This window comes from Mauremys reevesii, linkage group 6 (genome assembly GCF_016161935.1).
Source record: "Mauremys reevesii isolate NIE-2019 linkage group 6, ASM1616193v1, whole genome shotgun sequence".
Classification (NCBI taxonomy): Eukaryota; Metazoa; Chordata; order Testudines; family Geoemydidae; genus Mauremys; species Mauremys reevesii.
Genome location: NC_052628.1, coordinates 3,478,632 through 3,496,907, shown reverse-complemented (window position 1 = coordinate 3,496,907; position 18,276 = coordinate 3,478,632). Strand labels below are relative to the sequence as shown.

Sequence of the window (18,276 nt, the reverse complement as noted above, 5' to 3'; positions counted from 1 at the left end):
GGAGGTATCTAGTCACACCCCCTGCTCAAAGCAGGACCAATCCCCAACTATTTTTTTTTGCCCCAGATCCCTAAGTGACCCCCTCAAGGATTGAACTCACAACCCTTGGTTTAGTAGGCCAATGCTCAAACCACTGAGTTATCCCCACACACATACCAGGTTGCAGTGTCTGGAACTGGGAGCCGAGCTGAGCCCTGCAGGATGGGAGCCACTGCTGCTGGGTGACTACAGGGCAGGCTTGCTCTGCAATCTACCCTCCCCAGGCCTCCCATGTCCCTGGGGGCAGGAGCTCCCCCACCGCCGGCTCCCACGCCCCTGGGAGCACAAGCTGACACCCCTCTTCAGTATGGATAAAATGAAATAATACAAAATTCCTGAAAAAATATAAAGAAGTCAGAAGAATTTCAGGGGGCTCTACCCCTATAAGGCAAACGAGGCACTAAACCATTTGTCAAGGCCCTACATGCCTGTACAGCACCTAGCACAACATGGCCCTTCTTAGAGTTTCACTCCATGCATCTGAGGAAGTGGGGGTTTTACCCACGAAAGCTTCTGCCCAAATAAATCTGTTAGCCTGTAAGGTGCCACCAGACTCCTCGTGGTTTTTGTGGATACAGACTAACACGGTTACCCCCTGATACTTATTAGAGTTGGGGCCTGTGGCTGCAAATAAATAAAAAACAGGAGTTTTGAGGCTGCAGAAACCAAAAAGACGTTAAAAAAGCAGCAACTTGAAAAACAGCGACGCAAAAAGACACTCGACTCTACAAAAGACCTCATCTTCGGGGGAAATTAGCGAAGGCTGCTGATAGCTGGATCCAATTTATTAGCGTCTTGGAGCGGACGGTCATGGACAAAAGAGATAAACAATCTTCAGACGGAACAGTTGCAGATCAGTTTTGACATAATCAGGAGAGCAGTTTCTCGGGGCTCCGGGGATGCTGGGCCTGACTCTTCGTTAATCAGAGATAAGCCAGAATTATGGGGTTATCGCTGTTCTCCAGCAGTGTCACAACTGATTGTTAATTGTTCCATTTGAAGAATTATTTATCTCTTTCCCTCAGGATCATCCCCCCCTCTCAGCTTCTTTTCCATAAAAAGGAATGACCCCAATAGACCTTTAAAAGGTAACTTGCAGAGCAGGACAGATGCTATCCGTCATGATTATGAGCTACTGAGCAGCTGGATGGAGAAAAAAGTGACCCATTACGTACATGATTTTGTCTGTTTAGTGGGACTTGGTACAGTGTAACTTTAAGAGGGGGAATCAGCAGGTTTAATGCACAGGAAACTCGGCTGCATTTCCTCTCTCTGGCTCTCAGGAACGCTGGACGAGGGGCCTGTGAGAAGCATGGAATAAGAGTTAGAGACCTGAATGTGCTAATTTGGTAATGTTGGTAACACGGGGGTCCTGGCAAATAGCTCGGGTCCTCTCCTGCTGTTTGGCAAATTAAGTGCAGCTGATTTTGTGATGTAGAAAATTTGTTGGGATTTTACTTTTGCTCCAGGCCAAAAAAATTCTGGGGGACTACAAAGCCGGAGTCATTTTTAACCCTTTCCTCAGCGAATGCAGAAAGCAGGGAGACAGCTTGGAGGAAGGCGGTTTAACACTATATTCAGGGCTTTTAATGGGCAGCGTTACTAATACTCTATGTACAGCTCGAACATCTGATCAGTCAACCCTCTTTATACCCCCTCACCACTGGGGGCGGGGTGTGTGTGTGGCGTTGGACACAAATTGCTCCCGAAGCAGGATTCGCTGCGGTTGTAATGAGAATTTCTCCCTAATAACCCTGAGCAGCAATTTTCATTTCCTGGTTTGCATTGCACGGCATGTTGTATTGCACCATGGTATTTGAGGTATTACTGTGTGGTATTTGGGGTGTTTATTGCCACACCAATCGCCCCCACCCATACAAACGGTTGCATTTAAAAACCCAGCAGGGGCTTTTGAATGTTTCTGGTGTGTGGATGGGTGTGCAACTGGGTGGATGGGCTAAAACACTAGACCGGGAGACATGAGGATCAATCTGCAAAACTCAAATCTTCTTCATCGGGAATTATCCAAGCCCGCTGATGGCTGGACCCCATTTATGAGGAATCTGGAGCAGGTAATCAAGGAGTAAAGAGATCAATTGGCTTCACATTGACTTCCAGTGAGTCCCCTGCTCCATGCCTCCCTTTCCCCAGCTGTGAAATGCAGATATTGACGCGGACCCACCTTGCTGAGAAGTTGTGACGATTCAGTTCATTAACGTGTGTGAGCTTTGAGGTCTTTGGCTGGAAGAACCTATAGAAGGGCAAAGAATTGTCATTATTGTTACAGAAAAAATTCTCAGTCATGAAGCCAGCATGTCTAATTTGCCTTTAGAAAATGTTCTGCTCTTTAGAGGAGTCGGCAGCAGTGGAAGAGCCTCGCTGAGATCCATAGATTCTAAGGCCGTAATCATCTGGACTCACCGCCCACATAACGCAGACTAAAGAACTGGTGAGGAATTCCTCTGTACCATCCCGGCAGCCCAGGGCCAGATTTTCACATGAACTCAGCCTCCAACACGCACCCAATGCAGTGAGCCCTTTTGAAAATCTTGCCACTTATTTAGGTGGCTGCACGGGAGCTCGGTGCCTTCAAAAAAATAGCCCTTAGTCTCCACGGTTCCAGAGATTTGGATAGAACCTTGATCCTCTGCTCAAAACTCTGTCTGAACCCATCTCATTAATGGAACATTTCTGGAGATTTGATATTTCTTTATGTATGTGGCTTCTGCTTCTGGCTGCAGCTCGGAAGGATGAAATACCTCCAAAAATGGCTCTTTCCTGTACTTCCGGCCCACCTGGGAGCAGGGGGTACCAGGTACCCCAGCAGAAAGGTTGTTACTGTGAGGTCCTAAGACTCAGTATAGGGGAACAACACTTGCTGTATACGGGAGCTCACTCTAACCCTGCCCAGAGTGTTCTGCGCCAGCAGTCATTTGTCTGGTTGCATAAAAGCCAGGATGGATTCTTCAGTAGCACTCTCTCCACTTGTCACTCCAAAGTCCTGGTATGGTAGGTGTTATAGCCAACGAGAGAGCGAGCAGCAGGGGAACCATGGCGAGATGGAGACAAATTCATTGGCCCAAAAAGTCCAGAGAGAGAGTGAGCGATTATCCAAAGACCAAAAGGAGCCCAAGACAGCACATCCATCTTGTAGAATAAAAGCAGCTAACACGTGAAAAGAAACAAAAGAACGTTTCCTTATGAACCATCTCACTGAGACCCAGTGATCTGCTTTTGCCTGCAGGGAAAACAGAAGGGCATCTCTAGCTATATGATATTCCTTTCGATCATCTTCACTTAGTTTTTCCTCAAGGGTTTGCAGAGGTTTTTCCCCGTCAGAATGTAAACGCTCATGTTTCACAAAAGGTGGCCTGGAGGCAGCATCATGGAGTTTCCTCTGTACGCCAGAAACATTGATTGATTCTTGCGGAAATCATGGCCGTCTCCCGCGTCGCTCCAGGAACTCACCCTGGCAATGGCTATGATAACACATTGCTTTCGCCACCAACTTCACTTGCATTTCTGAAGCCCCTTCCGCTAACTAGGTCACAATGCTTTATGCATAGGGTCGGAACTGGACTCCTGCGTGTCATAGACCCCTCTATTGATGACAACTAATGGGGGATTCTCCTTTAGTTCAAGGATGTGTTTTTGCAGCAAAAGGGCTCTAGCATTGAAGTTCTCGGCCGTGAGGGCATTCAGCACAGCGACCAAAGCAGAATCCTCCCCGCATAGAGGCTTGGTGCAGAAATACTCTCCTGATTCTACAGCTGTTGAAAGCTACTAATTCATATCACTTCCCTCAGCTTGTAGAGGAAACTCCAAACAGAGCAGGGAATGGAACCCAGGAGCTGAAAGAATCCCAGATCCTAACCCGGTGTGTTAATCACAATGTTCCGCCGCCAGCTTCCTGCTTGGGATCTCAGCACCATCTTCATGGAATCATAGGACTGGATGGGACCTCGAGAGGTCATCTAGTCTGGCCTCCTGCACTCAGGGCAGGACTAAGTATTAACTAGACCATCCCTGACAGGGGTTTGTCCAACCTGCTCTTAACAATTGCTAGTGATGGAGATTCCACAACATCCCTGGGCAATTTTTCCAGTGTTTAACCACCCTGACAGGAAGTTTTTCCTAATGTCCAGCCTAAACCGCCGTTGCTGCAATTTAAGCCCATTGCTTCTTGTCCTGTCCTCAGAAGTTAAGAAGAACATTTTTTCTCCCTTCTCCTTGTAACAACCTTTATATGTATGTGAAAACTGGTATCATGTCCCCTCTCAGTCTTCCCTTCTCCAGACTAAACAAACCCAATTTTTTTCAATCTTCCATCACAGGCCATGTTTTCTAGACCTTTCATCATTTTTGTTGCTCTTCTCTGGACTTTCTCCAATTTGTTCACATCTTTCCTGAAATTTGGCACCTAAAACTGGATACAATACTGCAGCTGTGACCTAATCAGCGCAGAGTAGAGCGGAAGAATTACTTCTTGTGTCTTACTTACAACACTCCTGCTAATGCATCCCAGAATGATGTTTGCCTTTTTTTGCCACAGTGTTACACTGTTGGCTCATATTTAGCTTGTGATCTACTCTGACCCCCAGATGCCTTTCAGCAGTGCTCCTTCCTAGCAGTCATTGCCCATTTGTGTGTGTGCAACTGATGATTCACGGTAACCAATTGCAAGGGCACGAATTGAGGACTGTAAGTTCAGGTGGAGAATCATAGATATGTTGCACTGGAAGGGTCCTTGAGAAGTCATCAAGTCCAGCTCCCTTCACTGTGACAGGACCAAGCAAACCTAGACCATCCCTGACAGGTGTTTGTTCAACCTGTTCTTAAAAACCTTCAATGATGGGGATTCCACAACCTGCCGTGGAAGCCTCTTCCAGAGCTTAGCTACCCTTAGAGTTAGAAAGTTATTTCCTGATATCCAACCGAAGTCTCCCTTGCTGCAGAGTACGCCCCATTAGTTCTTGTCCTACCTTCACTGGACATGGAGAACAATTGATCACTGTCTTCTTTATAACAGCCCTGAACCTATTTGGAGATTGTTATCAGGTCCCCCCTCACTTTTCTTTTCGTAACACTAAACATGCCCAGTTTTTTTAACCTTTCCCCATAGGTCAGATTTTCTCAACCTTTGATCATTTTTGTTGCTCTCCTCTGGAGTCTCTCCAGTTAGTCCACATCTTTCCTAAGTGTGGCATCCAGAGTTGGACAGAGGACTCCAGCTGAGGCCTCACCAGTGCTGAGTAGAGCAGGACAACTACCTCCCGTGTCTTACATGTGACACTTCTGCTAATACAGCCCAGAATATTCACCTTTTTTGCAGCTGCATCATATTGTTGACTCACATTTAATTTGAGATCCACTATAAGCCCCGGATCCTTTTCAGCAGAACTACTGCCCAGCCAGTTATTCCTTGCTGTGTAGTTGTGTGTTTGATTTTTCCTTCGTAAGTGTAGTACGTTGCACTTGTCTTTACTGAATTTCATTTTGTTGAATTTGTCAAGGTTGTTTTGAATTCTAATCCTGTTCTCCAAAGTGCTTACAACCCCCCTCTCCACATATCATCTGCAAATTTTATAAGCGGACTTCCCACTCCATTGTCCAAGTCATTACTGAAAATATTGAACAGTGCCAGACCCAGGAGTGGCCCCATCTGGACCCCATTAAATAGGCCCTCTCAGTTTGACAGTGAACCATTGGTAACTACTCTTTGAATGTGGTCTTCCAACCAGCTGTGCACCCACCTTATAGTAAGTTTATTTAGATCACATTTCCTTAATTTGCTTATGAGAATGTCACATGGGAATGTGTCAAATGCCTCACTAACATCAAGAATAAGCCACAGGAGCTGAGGAGGCTCAACATAAGAAAAGAGAGACCATTTCCATGGAGATGCCCCTTGCAAGGAGAGAAAAGAAATCTGGGAAGGAGGACATTTGTTTCTAAATGGAGCAATTTCCAAAGTAGTCTATGGAGCACTTGCAATAAGCTGCTCTTTAAAGCTAATTTATTTGTTGTTCAAAAGCCAAAAGCCGGCAGCAAATGAGCTCATTACAGCACTGGAGAGCAGCCCTGCTCCTGGTGTAGCAAATGCTCCTCATTCATTGCGCTTCGCTGGATGGACTGGAATGTTGTGCACAATGTTGAGCGTTTGCTGCAGGGAGGAGAAGGGGGTATTTGGAGAGATTCAGAGGCAGATAAAGAAGGCAATGAGGACAGTGGTGTCAATTAGAGGGGGTTGGGGAGGGGACAAATCCTCCCCCCATCAAAGGATTTTGCATTTGCTCAAAGCTGCATCAGCCACGGAGCAAGGGGTGGCCACAGCCCAACCACTTTTAATCTGTGGCCCCAAACTAAATTGGTTCAGCTGCTGCTGGAGCGGTCCGAGCATCGCTCCGGCTGTGTGGTCGCAGCACCACTGAAATTTGAGCCAGCCACCCTCCATCCAGACGGAGGGGTGGCCAGGCCAAATGGTCCTGTGACCCGGCGCACAGGGAATCTGCCAAGAACCAGACTCCCACTGACAGTGGTTCCTGTACTGGGTGGGTGGCCGAGAGGGAAGATTCCCCAGCTGAGGGAAACCCAGAGTTTCTGTGGGGGAGAAAAGCAGGGAATGGAATCCCCCCATCCCACCCAAGAAATATGTAAATTGACTCCACCAGATAGGGGACCCGTGAAGATTATGGCTCTGGAGAGAGGTCAGGAACACAGAGCCAGGGGCCCAAACCTGAGGGTGTTAAGCAGATACTGCTAGCACCCAGTATTGCCAACCCAGAGTGTTAAAAAATTGTGAACCCCTCCCTGCCACCAAAAATCATGAGTTTGGCTTTAAAATCGTGGGATCTTTCAAAGAATACATTTGGAGCTGTTTTGATTTGCTTCCTAGCTTTTGCACCTTTGCGGGGGGGGTCACATTTATAACCCTATCTCCCAAATCTTGTGGGCTAGAGCCTTGTTTTTTTTAAAACAGCGACAGCTGAGATTCTGGTGTATTCACATGACTCCGGGAGCTGGGGCTGGATAAAAACAGCAAATCTTGTGCAAATGATGGTAAAATCACAAGTGCTGGCAACACTATAAACACCTTGCAGGGTCAGGGCCTAGGGAGAGGGCGTGAGCGTGACTAGGGGGTGGAAGAAGAGATCAGTACCGGATGTCTGTGTCACATGAGAGCGTCGTGTGAAGATACCATGATGATGAATGCAGGGTGGGTAGAGAGATAGACAGGACTGTATGACAATTGAGAGAGCCTGACAATCTTGCAATGAGTTCACGAGAGGTTTCTCCAGGCAGAGTGTCATTGTAACCCACTGATGGGTGTGTGTTACAGGTCACCCTCTGGGCTGATCCACAGAGGTTACGCTCCTGAGGCTTGATTCTTTAGCTCAAGTTGTAACAACTCATGATTTTAGCTCTGGCGATCCCTGGTTCAATCCCCAGTGTGGTGGCCATCACACAATGACCACAGAAGACAAACGCCCAAGTGCAAGAGAGAGGACCTGCCAGGGGAACTGCAGGCCGGACCCACGTGGGGCGCATGGCCTCCTGCCCCCAAAGGTGACCAACACGTCCTCAGGAGCAGGGAGTTTCCTGCCCAGGCTGAGATGCTGCACGCAGCAATAAAAGCCCTGCCCTGCGTCTGCTCGGTGGTGGCAGCTGCTTTTTATGGGGATGAGGGCCAGAGCAGGGCTATTAAGATTTTTATGGACAGGAAAGTGACTGTAAAAGGTAGCTGCTGCAGGAGGAGAGGGGGAAGGCCAGGGCTCCCTTCGCCCACCCGTTCGCAGAGAAGGCCCCCCTGTGTACGAGCTGCCGCGGCTGCGCCTCTGTGCACATTGCTGGGCCGTGCTCTGAGGAGAACCTGGACGCTTCGACAGTTTGCGAAGCAACAAATCTCAGCCGTGTGAGTGTAATGCAGCGAGTAGCTCAGCCCGGGGCTGGGACTGGCCCATTGGAAAATGAGTGGGAGCAGGAAACAATTCCTTTCCCCAAACCCCTCCCACAGTGTCTGTGACTCTCTCTCCCTCCCATGCACCACTACAGACCGGGGACCGAATGGCTAAGCGACAGTTCTGCAGAAAAGGACCTGGGGATTACAGTGGACAAGAAGCTGGCTATGAGTCAGCAGTGTGCCCTTGTTGCCAAGAAGGCCAATGGCATATTAGGCTGCGTTAGTAGGAGCATTGCCAGCAGATCGAGGGATGTGATTATTCCCCTCTATTCGGCACTGGTGAGGCCACATCTGGAGTATTTTGGTCCCCCCACTACAGAAGGGATGTGGACAAATTGGAGAAAGTCCAGCAGAGGGCAATGAAAATGATTAGAGGGCTGGGGCACATGATTTATGAGGAGAGGCTGAGGGAACTGGGCTTGTTTAGTCTGGCAGCCTTCAACTACCTGAAAGGGGGTTCCAAAGAGGATGGAGCTCGGCTGTTCTCAGTGGTGGCAGATGACAGAACAAGGAGCAATGGTCTCAAGTTGAAGCGGGGGAGGTCTAGGCTGGATATTATGAAAAACTAAACCCCTCCCACTAACCAAACTGGACCCACTTGAGGTGCCAAAATAAGATGCCGTTCACAGTATACAACCATTCCTCTTCTTCCCTGCATGCTCTGAACAGCAGTGAAATAATTAACAGTGCTGGTGTCACCATTAGGCTTCAGAGTCAACAGCGTATTGAGGTGAATAGAGGCAGCTGACAGCTCTCTGAGATGCTGTTTCAGGCTGTCTGCAGACTCAGGCAGACATGGCTGCATCTATGATGCATTACAACCTGGAGCAGGAAACAGCAGCCCCAGAGGAAAGGACCGGTTTGCTGAGCTGCCCTGAATCAACCTGACCCCACACTTGTGCTCAGGGCCAGCGCTCCCTCCTTTCATTCCCTCTCAGCCACCAGGGCTCCTTTGCCCCTCTGACCCCTTCGGGCCCTGCCTCCCTTTCTGCTAATCGGGCCTCAATCGCCTTCCCTTGCCAGGGCCCCCAGCCCCAGAGATACCATCTCTTTCTCTCCCTTACCATCTACTCAGGGCTTGTCTTCTCCGCTCTTGGAGACACTTCACCTGGGGACGCGAGGGGTCTCTGTCCTGGGCCTGCCACGCTATGTCATGCAGCTGAAATGCAGTGGCACTGACTGCAGCTAACCTTGCCAGCTGCCACCCGGCGAGAAGATTCATCAGTCATTATGCATCTGAACAAATAGGTTTCGTATTCCAATGAAGAGATCTGTCAGCGGCTCCCCCTCCTCTGGGAAGCCGAGAATGTCAAGCTATGTAGAGCCTTTTCCTAATGATCCCCGAGGTGAGCAGCTGCAAAGACAGATAGCCCCCGGTGCTTAATGAGAGTCTATCAGGGGTAGCCACACAGAGAGGGAGAGATTAGGAGCCATTAGGCCAGCAGCATTAGGTCCAGTTCTGCCTGAGCGTCGCTGCTGGGGGTTAGCGGCAGGGGGTTATTAGAAAGGAAACACTAGGCCAGGCCTCCACTTTGACGGCCTCTCCAGGAACTGGCTCTGCATTCAGATGGAGCAGAAAAATGATTAGACACCTCGCCCCCCCCAGTGGGGATACAGGCAGTGATGGCTGACGTGCAATTTAACAGAGATCCTCCCCGGAAAAGGTGGAGCAGAGCAATGGGACTGTGATCTTTCTATTGCCTTCTCTGCTGTTAAGAACATAAGAACGGCCAGACTGGGTCAGACCAAAGGTCCATCCAGCCCAGTATCCTGTCCACCAACAGTGGCCAATGCCAGGTGCCCCAGAGGGAGTGAACCTAACAGGGAATGACCAAGTGATCTCTCTCCTGCCATCCATCTCCACCCTCTGATGAACAGAGGCTAGGGACACCATTCCTTACCCATCCTGACTAATAGCCACTAATGGACTTAACCTCCATGAATTTATCTAGTTCTCTTTTAAACCCTGTATAGTCCTGGCCTTCACAACCTCCTCAGGCAAGGAGTTCCACAAGTTGACTGTGCTCTGTGTGAAGAAGAACTTCCTTTTATTTGTTTTAAACCTGCTGCCCATTAATTTCATTTGGTGGCTCCTAGTTCTTATATTATGGGAACAAATAAATAACTTTTCCTAATTCACTTTCTCCACACCACTCATGATTTTATATACCTGGCACCTCTTTCATTACTAATTAAGCACTGGGACTGCTGGACCTCAATGTAGGTTTTCTGCTGACACCAGCGATCCACAGACTTCAGTCTGGAACCTGCAGTACTACGAGGGTGCACAGAAATGTCCTAAGGATTCAGCATTGCTGTATTTCAGAACCAGGTGAATCTTGCAAAGAGGCATGTGGAAGCACTGGTGCAAGAAACCCAGTGAGTTTAATTTGCTGGGTCAAAGTTTTCTTCAGGGGCAGCTTGTATTTGCTAATTACATGCCAATATTTGTTTTTGAATACTGCTGCTGCCATCCAGTGGGGGAGCAGAAGCAATACCACATGACTTTAGTGGCCAATAGCACAGAGCAAATGGCAAACAATGAATGAATACCTACGAGAGCTTAACTTCAGTATCCGGAAAGATAATGGAGCAAATAATTAAGCAAGGAATTGGCAAAACCCTAGAAGATAATAAGGTGATAAGTGACAGTCAGCGTGGATTTGTCAAAAACAAATCCTGTCAAACCAACCTGACAGCTTTCTTTGACAGGGTAACAAGCCTTGTGGATAGGGGGGAAGTGGTAGACGTGGTATATCTTGACTTTAGTAAGGCTTTTGATACTGTCTCGCATGACCTTCTCATACACAAACTAGGGAACTACAATCTAGATGAAGCTTCTATAAGGTGGGTGCATAACTGGTTGGAAAACAGTTCCCAGAGAATAGTTATCAAAGGTTCACAGTCATGCTGGAAGGGCATAACGAATGAGGTCCTGCAGGGATCAGTTCTGGGTCTGGTTCTGGTCAGTATCTTCAACAATAATGTAGATAATGGCATAGAGAGTACACTGATAAAGTTTGTGGATGATACCAAGCTGGGAGGGGTTGCAAGTGCTTTGGAGGATAGGATTAAAATTCAAAATGATCTGGACAAACTGGAGAAATGGTCTGAAGTAAATAGGATGAAATTCAATAAGGACAAATGCAAAGTGCTCCACTTAGGAAGGAACAATCAGTTTCACACACACAAAATGGGCAATGACTGCCTAGGAAGCAGTGCTGCGGAAAGGGATCTGGGGGTCATGGTGGATCACAAGCTAAACATGAGTCAACAGTGTAAACAAAAAAAGCGAACATCATTCTGGGCTGTATTAGCGGGAATGTTGTAAGCAAGACACGAGAAGTAATTCTTCTTCGCTATTCTGCGCTGATACGGCCTCAACGGAAGTATTGTGTCCAGTTCTGGGCATCACATTTCAGGAAAGATGTGGACAAATTGGAGAAAGTCCAGAGAAGAGCAACAAAAGCGATGGAAGGTCTAGAAAACATGACCTAGGAGGGAAGATTGAAAAAATTGGGTTTGTCTAGTCTGGAGAAGGGAAGACTGAGTGGGGACATGATACCAGTTTTCAGATACATAAAAGGTTGTTACAAGGAGGAGGGAGAAATATTATTCTCCTTAACCTCTAAGGACAGGATAAGAAGCAATGGATTTAAATTGCAGCAAAGGTGGTTTAGGTTGGACATTAGGAAAAACTTTCCTAACTGTCAGGGTAGTTAAGCTCTGGAACAAATTGCCCCGGGAGTCTCCGTCATTGGAGGTTTTTAAGAGCAGGTTAAACAAATATGTGTCAGGGATGGTTTAGATAATACTTTGTCCTGTTGTGAGTGCAAGGGACTGGACTAGATGACCTCGCGAGGTCCCTTCCAGTCCTATGATTCTATGATTCTATAATAAGGTGTTTGAGAGCAGTCTGTAGTCTGAAATGTAGTCATATAGAGACTGACTTCAGGAGTGCTCTGGGCCAGATTCTCAAGGACTAAGCCCTCATAGCCAGCCCTGGGTTTTTAATATTAATACCTCTCTCTCTTATATAGCACTTTTCTTCAGTAGATCTCTCAGCACCTCACAAGCTTTAATGTATTTATCCTCACAGCATCCCTGTGAGACACTGGTATTATCCCCATTGTACAGATGGGGAAACTGAGGCACAGAGAGACTAACTATCCTGCCCAAGGTCATGCAGGAAGCCTGTGGTAGAGCAGGGAATTGCATCCTAGTTTTGTAATGCCAAGACTAATGCCAGATCTCAAACTCCACTTTGACAGCTCCCCATGAGTCAGATTCTTTATACACGTTCAGAATCCAGCAGCTCCCACTGTGCCCTTCCTGGGCAGATTTTCAGCCCTTCTGGTGGGTGCTGAACACTTCTGAAAATCTGTTCCATCCAGCGTCTGACAAGCAAAAAATCCAGGGTGGCTCACAAAGCAGGCAAAAGGGTGAAATGAATCATGCACATTGTTCCCTGCATGCAGCTTGGTCAGCTTTAAGCAAATCAGACCACCTGAAATATAGCATCAACCACGCCGAGAACGCCATCATCTGTTGGTAACAGTCTGCTCCTCTGGTTGGCCAGTATCAGAAATATGAGACCCAATCTATTTTCCAATATGTGTTGCAACCTGTGTGTTACCTCTTCAAAGGAGGCAACTTATACTGAGAGAAGAAAAAGGTAAGCCCCTAAAGGCCACCTTTTGGGAAGTATTTGCTACAGGGTCTCACAAAATGTTACTTGGAAAATTAATTAATTAATTCCAATTGCCTTGGATCTGAGCCCTGACACCTGACTGAAAACTGGCTTAGGGACCGTAAACAAAAAGGGATGATAAACAGCAAGGTACTTAAAGAGGGAGAGGTGTCTGGAGGGAGCTGTGGAGATCGAAGCTACAGCTGGCTTGGTTTTAACATCTTTATTAATGAGATGGAAGGAGACGTAAACAAGACATTAATAACATCCCAAGATGCAACTCCAGGGAGAGGAGCAATGAGCAGAGTGGGAAAATATAAACTCCCATGATGGGGTGGGGAGGGATTTCGAAACATGGACAACCAGCAGGAGAGAGGCCCTTGGAAAGCAGGGACCGTCTAAGAGAAGGTGGTGGGCATCAAACTGGAGAGATGAATTCACAGTGTGCGAGGTGGCAGGAAGTCAAGACAATGCAGTTTGGGTTGTAGGAGCACCAGACGTCGAAACCTGTGTGTTCATCTAGTTATCACACACCTATGTGTCAGAGCCATATGCAGCGATATTTCATTTTTTATGGCACCAACCATCTCAGAACATATCAGAACATCGGGTTCAGCTAGACACTTCCTCTAGGTACCATGTTCACCTGGGACACATTCAGGAAAGCACTTTACATTATAGATGATGATTTTCTCACACAAAAGCTATCACAGTCAACACGAGGCAGCTTTATTTTAGACCTCATTACAAAAGATGAATTCATCACTGAACTGGAAGTTGGTGGCTGCCTCGGGACCAGCAATCATGACTTGATTACATTTGGTTTGGCTGTACCAAGGACAGTCCCAATCAGTATTAGATACACTTGGTGCCTCAACAAGGACTTGTTTTCCAAAGCTGAGGAAAATTATAAGAAAAATTGATTGGGGATAAAAACTCAGACAGAAAAATACAATGTTGGTTGTTGAAAAGTTGGAGAGTGCAGAAAAGAGCCAGAGTTTTGTATTTATTTATTTGAGGACAGGAAAAAATGCCTTGCGGTGAGAAACTTCAAGAGCTCAATTTGTTTAGTTTAAAGAAGACTGAGAGGTGACTTGATCGGTGTATAAAAAAACCTTCACAGGGATAAAACGCTGGTCACTAAAGGGCTCTTTAATTTAGCAGAGGAAGGCAGAACAAGAACCAATGGCTGGAAGTTGGACACAAATTCAGCTACCAACTCTACGCTGACAGCTCACAGGTCCAGCTGGCAGCTCAAACTCAATTTGGATAAACAGAGCTCCTAATCTTCCCAGCCAAGCTCCTCCCACTACCTTCTTTTTCTATCAGCGTGGACACCACCACCCTCCTGCTGGTCACTCAGGCCCGTAACCTGGGTGGTCGTCTTCGACTTGGGCCTCTCTCCAGGTCTTCGCATCCAGGTAATGTCTAGGTTTTGTAGATTCTTTCTGCGTGGCATTTCTAAGGTATGGCTTTTCCTACCCATCCACACAGCTAAAATGCTCCTCCAGGCTCCCATCAGCTCACGTCTCAGTTATTGCAACCTCCTTCTCTCTGGCCTTCACGGCGGCCATCCTGCCCCACTTTTCTCCAGTCAGAATGCTGCTGCAAAGATTATTTCCCCAGCCCATCGTTTGGCCATGTCACCCTTCTCTTTGCATCCCTCCACTGACTCCCCGCTTCTCTATCACTTCAAACATTAGCTGCCTGTCTGCCTATCTCTCTCATTGACTATCTCATTGCGCCCTCCTGTCGGTTCTTGATCATCCTCCATCACCCACTTGTTACATTTTCCAACAAGCGCCTTCATGCTTTCTCCCAGGCTGCTCCTCACGCTTGGGGGTGCTCCTCCCAGACATCAGCAAAGCCAGCTCCTTGTCCTCCTTCAACTCCTCCTCAAAACTCTCCTTTGCTGTGAGGCCGACAACAGACGTGACGATGGTTCCACTGTTGGTGGGCTGACACCACTGACTATCACGCTGACCAATAGAATCATAGAATCATAGAACTGGAAGGGACCTCGCGAGGTCATCTAATCCAGTCCCCTGCACTCAAGGCAGGACTAAGTATTATCTAGACCATCCCTGACGGGTGTTTGTTCAACCTGCTCTTAAAAATCCCCAATGATGGAGATTCCACAACACCGTTGCATTGTTTCCTCATATTCCTCCCATCTGTCTGTGTCTGTCTGTTGTCTCTTGTCTTACATTTAGATCGGCAGGACCTAGCACACTCTCTGACTAGGTCCCCCAGGTGCTACAGTAATGCAAATAATAATAATAATAATAAATAATGGAAACTGAAACCAGCCAAACTCAAATGAGAAATGAGGCACAAATGTCTAACAGGGAAGGTGATTAACCAGTGGCACAGTCTCCCAAGGGAACTGGTATATTCTGCATCTCTTGATGTCTCCAAATCCAGCCTGGATGCTTTAGTGAAGTTATTGGATTCAATGCAGGGGTAACTGGGAGAAATTCTCCAGTGCTATACTATTCCTGTGCTATACTTGAGGTCAGACTAGATCTGATGGTCCCTTCTGGCCTTAAAAATCTATTAATCTTTGAAAGTACTGTCCTGCGTAGGGGTGATTTACTGATTAGTGGCCCTAGATAGCTCATACCTGCCATAGATGTTGTTGTACCCACTGTATCTTATCACCATAATCATCTAGATACTTCTACAATATCATGTTCATCTAGATTCGTATCCAACTATTGTGCCATAGCTCCAGATATATCTGCCATAGACGCACACTGTCTATTTACTGAGATACAATGTTCCTCTAGATACCTTGTCCAGAGTACTGTGTTCATTTACCTATCTCATAACTAGATACTGTCCGGCCGCCATGGTAGATCATTCAGCTCAGATAGCAGCAGATAGGTGGCGGTGTTTTGTCTGAAGTTTGAAAACGATGCTGCCTTTGTTTTCTGCGCACTTCCCCTGACATGTCTAAGAACTCTGCCTGTCTTTACAGACATCAGCCATTTTGCTCCCAGAGTTGCTGCAGCCTGTTACAGGAGTCACACACCATGCTCTCTCGTGGGGACTTTACTTTTCTCCCTGTTGATTCCCTGTGCGGTGTGATTCCCTGTTTGCACAGACATACTTGCGCTAGCTCTCATGTGATCTAGCATGCTAAAAATAGTAGTGCAGCTATGGTAGCATGGGTGCCAAGTGCTTTGAACCCAGCATAGAGATAGAGGCACTTCTGCTGACTCAGTCTGAGCTGAGAACAGGTGTGTCTAATTAGCTCTGAGGTAGGACTATAAAAAGGCTTCATTGTCGCTCTGAAGCAGAGGAAACTAGGGATGGAAACAGAGAAGGTCCTGCAGGAAAAAAACAGAGGAACAGCCAGACTTGGTGAGAAAGGCTAGACTGAGGTTTGTCTTTTACGGTTAATATCTTTGGCTGTTATCACTTATGTTAGCAATCAAAGCAAAGTCTGGATAGCGAGTACGATTGCACGGTACACAGTGTGTGCAGCTCTGTTCACAGCTGGGTGGGAACTCCACCTGCTTTCATGCATGTTCTGTGATGTATGTACGGAAACATGAGCCTTCCTGCTGAATATCAGATGTGTTAGGGGTCCTCTCCTCTAGAAGCCGGTGTTAATGTGGCCACAATCTCAGTACGGTGAAGGGAATTCAGAGAAGAGCAACAGAGATGAAAGAGTTAAAGGGGCTGATTTATAGGGAGAGCGCAAAAGGATGAGTAATATGGGAGTTAACTGCCTGCAAGTATTTGAAAGGTGTGTGCGGGGGGGGGGGTTATTTAGGGTGCCGGGGGTGCGGGAGGTAGCAGAAGTTTCACTTGGAAGAGTGGGATGAAATCAAGCAAAGAAAAATCGAGTCACATGATCAGGAAATGCTTTCCGTCGCTGGGGAATGCTCCCTAAGCAAGGGGAGGGGACTTCACTGCGTGAGACTTATACAACTAGACAACTTATACAACTGGAAATCGGAGGAGAATACACTGTAAGGAATAACCCTACCCTGGTTCCCAGAAATAGCCTGATTGGACTGCTCCATCTCCGGTGTCCATAGGTCACCACCAGTCCTGCCGCTCGTGTGGTGAGGACACCATGGGGCAGAGAGCAATTGTGGTGCGTTCCCACAGATACACACTGGAAGCCTTTGTTGTGATCTTAGGGAAAAGCAGATCGACCCTTGAAAACTCCACACCCCCGAGTGACATAGGTAAGCCAACCTAAGTCCCTGTGTAGACAGCACTACACGTTATTCTGTCAGCCTTGCGACCGCTTCTCAGGGAGGTCAGGGCCGGTGCAAGGATGTTTCGCGCCCTAGGCGAAACTTCCACCTTGTGCCCTCCCCCACCCGGGCCCCCGCCCTGAGGCGCCCCCCTCCCCGCAGCAGCTCCCCATCCTCCACACTGAGACACCCCCCCACCCCAGCTCACCCCTGATCCGCGCACGAGCACAAGCACTCCGAGCACGCCATGGCCGCTTCACTTCTCCCGCCTCCCAGGCTTGCGGCGCCTAAGCTGATTGACGCCGCAAGCCTGGGAGGCGGGAGAAGTGAAGCGGCGACGGCGTGCTCAGGGAGGAGGCGGGGCAGGGGTGAGCTGGGGCAGGGAGTTCCCCTGCATGCCGCCCCCCCCCCTTACTTGCTGCAGGCGGACCTCCCCGCGTTCCCCTGCCCCAGCTCCCGCCGCCTAAATGCCGGCGGTGACCGGGGCGGCCGAAGATCCAGCTGCCGCGGTCACTGCCGAAGAAAATGGAGCCCCCCAAATGCCAGTGTCCTAGGTGACCGCCTAGGTAGCCTAAATGGTTGCACCAGCCCTGGGGGAGGTGCATTAACTACAGCAGCAGGAGAACCGCTTCCGTCGCAGCCGTGAGTGTCTACAACGAAGCCCGGCAACTCGGCCGCTGTAGAGTTTTAAGTGTAGATGTAGCCTCAACCTCTCTGTCTCTGGGTCCTCAGCTGGCCCCCCATCTTCAGAGCATCTGAGCCCAGCTGGTGAGTGAATGCAGAGGGGTTGGTAGGGGAGGTGCCTGGACCATTCCAGAGAAGGATATCAGGGAAAGTTCTGCTTGATTTCTCCATGTCAGTAAAAAACAATGTGAAAACCTTCACTGCATTTTCTTTTAGGGGCGAGGCCATTTCTGGTCTGGTGGGCGGGTCACCCTTCTTAGAGATACAGAGGCTTTTGTGCTGACACAGTCTGAGGTTAGAACGAGTGTCTAATGAGGGCTTGAATGGGAGAACATGACCCTGCTTGGAAAGACAGTTCCTCTGTGCTTCCTTTGCCACGACATGCAGACCTGATGTCCCAGAGTCCAGGCAGAGGGACTGTATGTGCTGCGTCCTGCTCCACAACCCCAGTATTGCCCTCCCTGGACACGTGCCTACTCCTTCCAATTCTCTCCCCTGCCATGATAATACTAAGCCCTTATAAAACACTTTGCAGCCTCATGGTGTTGTACAGGACAACTAACCCCCACAATCCCTACTGAAGTGCCTCAGTAATATTATCCCCATTTTACAGATGGGGAAACTGAGGCACAGAGCTTAAGTGACTCACCCAAGTGCGCACAGTTGGGTTTGTAACTCATGAGTCACTA

The 18,276-nt window shown here is 48.1% G+C and overlaps 1 long non-coding RNA gene across 1 annotated transcript; it reads right to left on the bottom strand.

Moving 5' to 3' along the window:
• Positions 1-1,083: 1,083 nt before the first annotated feature.
• LOC120408588 lies at positions 1,084-3,536 on the bottom strand. The gene is made up of 3 exons (XR_005600802.1): positions 2,461-3,536; positions 2,222-2,290; positions 1,084-1,340 (listed from the first exon to the last, which is right to left on the bottom strand). It is a non-coding gene; the product is annotated as an uncharacterized LOC120408588 (long non-coding RNA).
• Between the last annotated feature and the right edge of the window lie 14,740 nt (positions 3,537-18,276).